Source organism: Saccopteryx bilineata, chromosome 6 (genome assembly GCF_036850765.1).
Source record: "Saccopteryx bilineata isolate mSacBil1 chromosome 6, mSacBil1_pri_phased_curated, whole genome shotgun sequence".
NCBI classification, from domain to species: Eukaryota; Metazoa; Chordata; class Mammalia; order Chiroptera; family Emballonuridae; genus Saccopteryx; species Saccopteryx bilineata.
The window spans coordinates 129,844,211-129,850,281 of NC_089495.1; the positions used below are offsets into that span (position 1 = coordinate 129,844,211).

Here is a 6,071-nt window from a genome sequence, read left to right on the forward strand (position 1 = left end):
CTTCCCAATCTACTCAGAAAAAATTGTCCATCACTTTCCATGTGCCCCAAGCTGTGTGAGACCCCTAGGGAAAGATAAAGCATACAATCCAGCCCCTGGGCCTTTAAACGTTTGTGATAAGTTGGGGGGGCAAAGATGCTCACATGGATAGACAATATCACAAAACCAGGTACAACTAACTAATGGCAGCCAACAGAGAAGTGTCTGAGTCCCCAATACCAAGAAGTGCTGTAGACCATGAATGCTTTGACTTTGGAGTAGGGAAAGGTCATTTTAAGGCTGGAAAGGATGACATGTTTACAAAGGAGCAGGGTTTAGGGGGAATCTGGCTGAGTTGAGAACAGAAGTCAGGACACCTCATCTCTGTCCCTCTGGAGAAGTGCAGCCCAGTGGTGAGCCGCCCTGTAAAAAAATAAAGCGGGTGAGGGTGTGAAGGGGAGAGCAGAGGCCAGTCATGGGCACAGGGGCCCAGAACATGCAGGAAGAGAGGAATCTTTCTCCCTTAGAAAAAAAGAAAGATTTGGAGCACTCCCTGTTCTGGATCGATGAGGCAGAATACCATCTAAATCAGGATCCGGACTGACCAGGCCGTAGCGCAGTAGATAGAGCGTCAGACTAAGATTTGGAAGGACCCAGGTTCGAGACCCTGAGGAGCAGAAAGCTCACCAGCTTGGACCCAAGGTCACTGGCTTGAGCAAGGGGTTACTCAGTCTGATGAAGGCCCACAGTCAAGGCATATATGAGAAAGCAATCAATGAACAACTAAGGTGTCAAAACAAAAAACTGATAATTGATTGATGCTTCTCATCTCTCTCTGTTCCTGTCTATCTATCCCTATCTGTCCTTCTCTCTGACTCTCTCTCTCTGTCCCTGTAAAAATAAATAAATAAATAAATAAATAAATAAATAAATAAATAAATAAATCAGGATCCACTCGGAACTTGGGTCTGCCAGACCTTCAGCAGCCTGGAGTTAGAAAACCAGACAATGGAATGGGGACCCCAGGAAAGGTCAAGATCACCATCAGCAGTAAATATACCAGGAACGTCTCACTTGCTGGTCACTGGGGATGGAGGGGAGAGCAGGAGAAAGATCACACAATGACTGGAGTTACATCAGGGTCTCACAAACCAGCACAGGCATCTACAGGCTCCTTCTCCCGCCCTGGTTTGGAGAGAGGGTCTGCTCCCCTCCCCCCGGTGCCTGGGAGGCAAGGTTTCTGCCCAGCCAATCCCCAGTGATGGTTGCTACAGAATTTCCAGACTGAGGACACACGACGCTCAAAGCCCTGGTTCCCAGGAGACCCAGCACCACAGCAACCACACCAGGAAACTGAGCCAGCTGGAATGACTAAAAGAAAGAAGAGGGGGAGAGGGGGAGGGAGGGGGCAGGTCCTGTTAGACTGATCCCTGACACTTGTGCCCTTCTACGTAGGGTCTCCTGGCCTGAGACAAAGGTCCCTATGGTCTTCATTCAGAAGACCTCCCCCTGACCCTAAAATTTTCTTATTGTCACTCTGGATCCCAGGAACAAAGGACAATTTCAGTCCCCATGATTATGAAGACATTCATCTCCATACCAGTGTGCTTGGTCCAAATTAGCTTTGGAGAGTCAGGACCAGATGAGGAGTTAGGACCGGATGAGGAGGCAGGTTAAAGAGTGAGCCCCAGGACATACTTCCCAAGGGCACCTGCACATATGTGTTTACACACACACATGGATACTCATGCACACATGTACATGCATGCACACTCGCATATACATACATGCACACTGTCACTCGCACATACATACATATACATTCACACATACACATTTACATCCATGCACACTCACATGTAACTTATACACACACATACCCTCACACCCTGCAGACGCAGGATCTGCTCGAGTTGTGGCTCAGAGGGCAGAGTCTAAGCCTCAGGACAAAGCCTGCAGATTCCTGGCTTCCCTCAGGAAGTTAGTGCAAACTCATCATCCCAGGGTATGGTTCTCAAAGGCCTCTTGGCCCTGGGATTTTCCTACCAAGCAGAGGACCAGGAAGCAGAAGAGTGTCCAGAACAAGGGCCATCTGCTCTAGGGAGCCCACCTGTGGCATGGGGCCCCTGCACCCCTCCCCATACCTCCCCAGCAGCTGCCAAAAAGGGCTGTGCCAGACAAGGCGACCAGAGTCTTCCATACAGCGCACCCCCTGTGGTCTGTGCAGAAGCAGGGAGGTCTCTCAAGGGAAGGCACCCCTGTTCCATTGGGAACTGCAGGTCTATGCAAACACCACTTCAGGGTCCCAGTGGGCTAGGGTTGACCCACCACCCCAGCAGGGCTCAGAGGCACAGGCCACTGACCCTCACTCATCCTGGCTCTCACTGTCTGTCTCTGGGTATCTGAGCCCGGGTGTCTGAGCCCCACCTCTGCACTCAACTCTTTTCTCTGGCTCTCTGCTGCCCTCATGTGGCTTCCTCAAAGGAAGGCTGGTGCTGCTTAGTGTATCCCCAGTGCCAACCAGGAACCCCTTTCAGACAAGCAGCACCTTCCACCGACTGAGCCCTAAACACCCAGACCCTGCCCAAAGCCCCTCCCCCAACATTCAGCTCCTGCCTGCAATCTGAAAGCTGAGCAAACTCTTCTGCTCCCGACCCCCCAGCACGCCATGACTTATATCCTGAGCCAGCTGAGGAGAGCTGCTCCCTTCCCCTCTGCCCACTACCCCCCTCCCTTCCCTCCTGTCCCTTCCACCCCCCACCTGGACCTTGCCAGCAGGCAGGAAGGAAGCTGTTCATAGTGGGGAGGGTGGGGCACTTCCAGCTCACACTGAACAACCCCGGGTTGGGCTATAAAGAGTCAAGGCCTTCCGCTCCCATCACCCACCACCCACCACCACCGCCACAGCCCTATACACACACCCTGGGGGCCATGGCCTCCCCTCCCCCAAGGTCAGGGCATCTCACCTGGAACCCTGCATAGCTCTTTGCTCTGAGAGGGAGGGTTGAAGCACAGTAGGGAGCCAGGCTATTTACCCATAGATGGGTTTGTCACCCTCACCAACAGGGCTAACAGGAGTTGCAGCCTAGGCTGGCTTCCCTGGTGGCAGAAGACACAGTCAGTGTCTGAGACTGGAGGGCGGAGGGCTCCCAAACACAGCCTCTTCCAATCCCCCGCCAGCTTGAAATCACATCATTGAACATTAAAGTTCTTCCCTATCCATGGGACTACAAATCTAAAGCTCTTGAAAATTTTATGGGTTTTTTTTTTCAGTAATTACTCTTTAAAATGCGGTTGCTGCTGAGAGCCATGGAGCACAGAGCTGCAGAAGCTTTAGGCCCTAGCAGGACAGCTGGCAAAGGGCTAAGAAGGGCCAGGCAGAGAGAACTGGGCCAGGCCCTGAGGGGAGGGCTGTAGCCCACCCCAGAGGGAGAAGAATCAAAACCTCTCAGGAAGGCTACTGTCTCCTGACATCCAGTTAGAACACCTGGGGCAGGGCAGCTGCAGCCCCCAGAGGACAAGCTGGAGGAAGAAAAGTCCCCGTAGTGAAAGCGGCCACCTCCAGCTGTCTCTGTTTCCACTTTGGCTTTCTTTGCCTCTTCCTAAAAGCAAAGAAATCAACACCTCTGCCCAAATCAACACCAGTTCAGGCCTGACTGGTTCCTGCCATCAGGGCAGCTGTGCTGAGCTGTCCCCAAGCTCCCTGTGGCCAAAGAATGCCCCTGTGTGGAGCCATCACCTTCACCAGCCTGACCCCTTCTTTCTGCCAACACAGACCCCTCTAGCCTCAGCAACTCCCTTCTCGGTGGCCCCTCTCCCTCCCTCTCCACGTCCCCACATTTGTGGGGAAGCAAGCCCATCTCAACCAAGCACCTCCTCTGTGCAGAGTCCTAGGGCCTGGCTGGATTCCAAGTGAGCAGCACTTGACCTGTTCCTCCAGAGCATGCATGTTCATTTGGAAGAGAAATCGCAGACATAGAGCAAGCTGTCCAAAACCACCCCAGGAGGAACCAAGCGAAAGATATTCCGTGGCCTTGGGGGGGGGGGCATGGAGAAGGGGCAAGGCTTCCCAGAGGAAGCATGCCAGCACTGCCTGCAGGCCTGACATCTATGAAATGGAGATCAGGGGGAAAGAGCCTCAGACGACAGTGAGCTCTGAGAAGCTGTCCACCAGGCCAGCAGCAGCTCTGCAGAGAGGCTGCCGCAGAGGAGGCCCAGCCAGGCAGATGTGGTGAGCCTGCATGCCTCTTGGGTGCTCAGGGACCATCGGAAGCTTCTGGGAAAGCATGTAGCCATGGGGTATATGCTGAGCAGATTCCGAAGGTGTTGCAGCTGGGGCCGAGTGCCACCTATACTTCTGGTAGCGGCAGGTTCTCTCTCAAAGGGAGGCCTGGGCCGAACACGGCCACAGCTGCCAAGGCCATGCCATGAGGAAGGGGGAGAAAGATTACCTTCATCAGAGGGCAAAGGGGGAGGTCGGCAGAGGCAAGAGCCCGGAGGCAGGAAAGCACAGGACTGTTTGGATATCTATGAGGAAGCCTATTTGTCTAAAACAGAGGGTATAAGCCATGCACTTGGGAAACCAAGGACCAGGCCACCTTGTCGAGTGACCTTGGCATTGGATTGAAGATTTCATGGCCAGCCAGAGCATGAGGTAAGCCCTGCTTGTGTGATGATTCTGACAGCACAGAGGGCACAGAGGGCAGGAGACCACAGGAGAGGCAGTGGTCAGTGGAGCAGGCAAGCGGTCAGGAGGACCTCAGCCTCTAACACCTGTCATCCCTTGAACTCTGTAGAGACCCACCACAGATTCGGTGACTGGGACCTGGAAAAAGCATGCACACTTCAGTGGTGGCTGAAAGGGAACCAGAAATAGAGTCTGTTGCCTCAGCCGTCGTGGGTGAAAACATCTGAGCGACAAGGTCTGGATGCCATCTCCCACCTCAAGGGAAAGGGGGGGTGAGTGGGGTGGAGCCTTGGGCTCTGGGGCCACAAGGCCAGGTCTGGGCTGGGCACAGACTTCGTGTTCCTGCATCTCACCTGCCCCTTTGCCGAGAGACGAGAGACGAGCAGCAAAGCTCTCCGGGCATCCAGGAGCCTAAATTTGTCAGTGTTCACACGGCACCGTCACCCCCTCCCTCCAAACTGGCAGACCCTACTTTCTTGGTGTGACTCCAGAGCTCCCAGCACAGCCCATTCCTTCCGGCTGACCCACCAGCCGCCCCCCACCCAGGCCCACCCCTGTCTTATCCTCCGCCAGCTCTCCAAAGGAGTCCAGCCAACACAAATCGACATATTTGTTTGTCTGCCTGTCTGCCCCTCCTAGTCTCTGCCTGTCCCGTCTCTCAACTTCCATTTCTTTCCTGCAATTTCTCTGAGTTGCTGTGGTCTGAAATCAAGGAGGCTTAGACCCTTGTAGATCCAGATGTCCCAGCTCCTGGTCTTTCTCCAGCCCCCCCAGACGGCCTAGAACTACAAACCCAAGCATGCACTACTCCCCAAGGTGCCTGAAGAGTACTGGTGTGCACCACCTGCAGTCTAGGAATTGTAGTTTCCTATCCCCATGCTCTTGTTTGGGCTCTGAGCTCTCCCCAGTGGGCAGTCCCTGTCTCAGCCCTGACTGCTGAGTCTATCTGCTGACCTACCACCCCCAGGGAAGCCTACGTCACTGGATGACGGGGTAGGGGGTGGAGGCCCTGGATGGCAGCTTCCTGCAATTTTGTGTCCCCTACTTGAGTCACAGGGGGCGAGGGTTCCAGGAAATTGGAGCTGGGAAGGAAAGGGATGCCCTAATGCCAGACCCAAGGACAAAAGGTCATGGCATTCCTGCTGAGCTTATATTGTAAGAATCCAACAGGAAGGGTCAGGGGCACTTAGATTGTAGGGAAGATGGTGAAGGAGAGCTCCTGGGGAAACCCTAGGGGTCCCTGTGATCACTAAGAGTCTGGGACCCATCCCTTGTTACTGACAGTGCTCAACTTCCGCAGGACCCTTCAGGACCAGCAAGGGCCAGGTGGAAGGCCTCCCCTGATCAAGCACCATAGAAGGGTCTTTATGATCCTCTGATTGTCCACACTGCCATTCCCCCGCCT

At 54.1% G+C, this 6,071-nt stretch overlaps 1 protein-coding gene across 1 annotated transcript in view; it reads right to left on the minus strand.

Annotated features, from left to right (window-relative positions):
* Nucleotides 1-6,071, minus strand: part of KCNH2 (potassium voltage-gated channel subfamily H member 2) — a 63,026-nt gene that overhangs the window by 39,055 nt on the left and 17,900 nt on the right. The gene's annotated exons all lie outside the window — the stretch shown is intronic.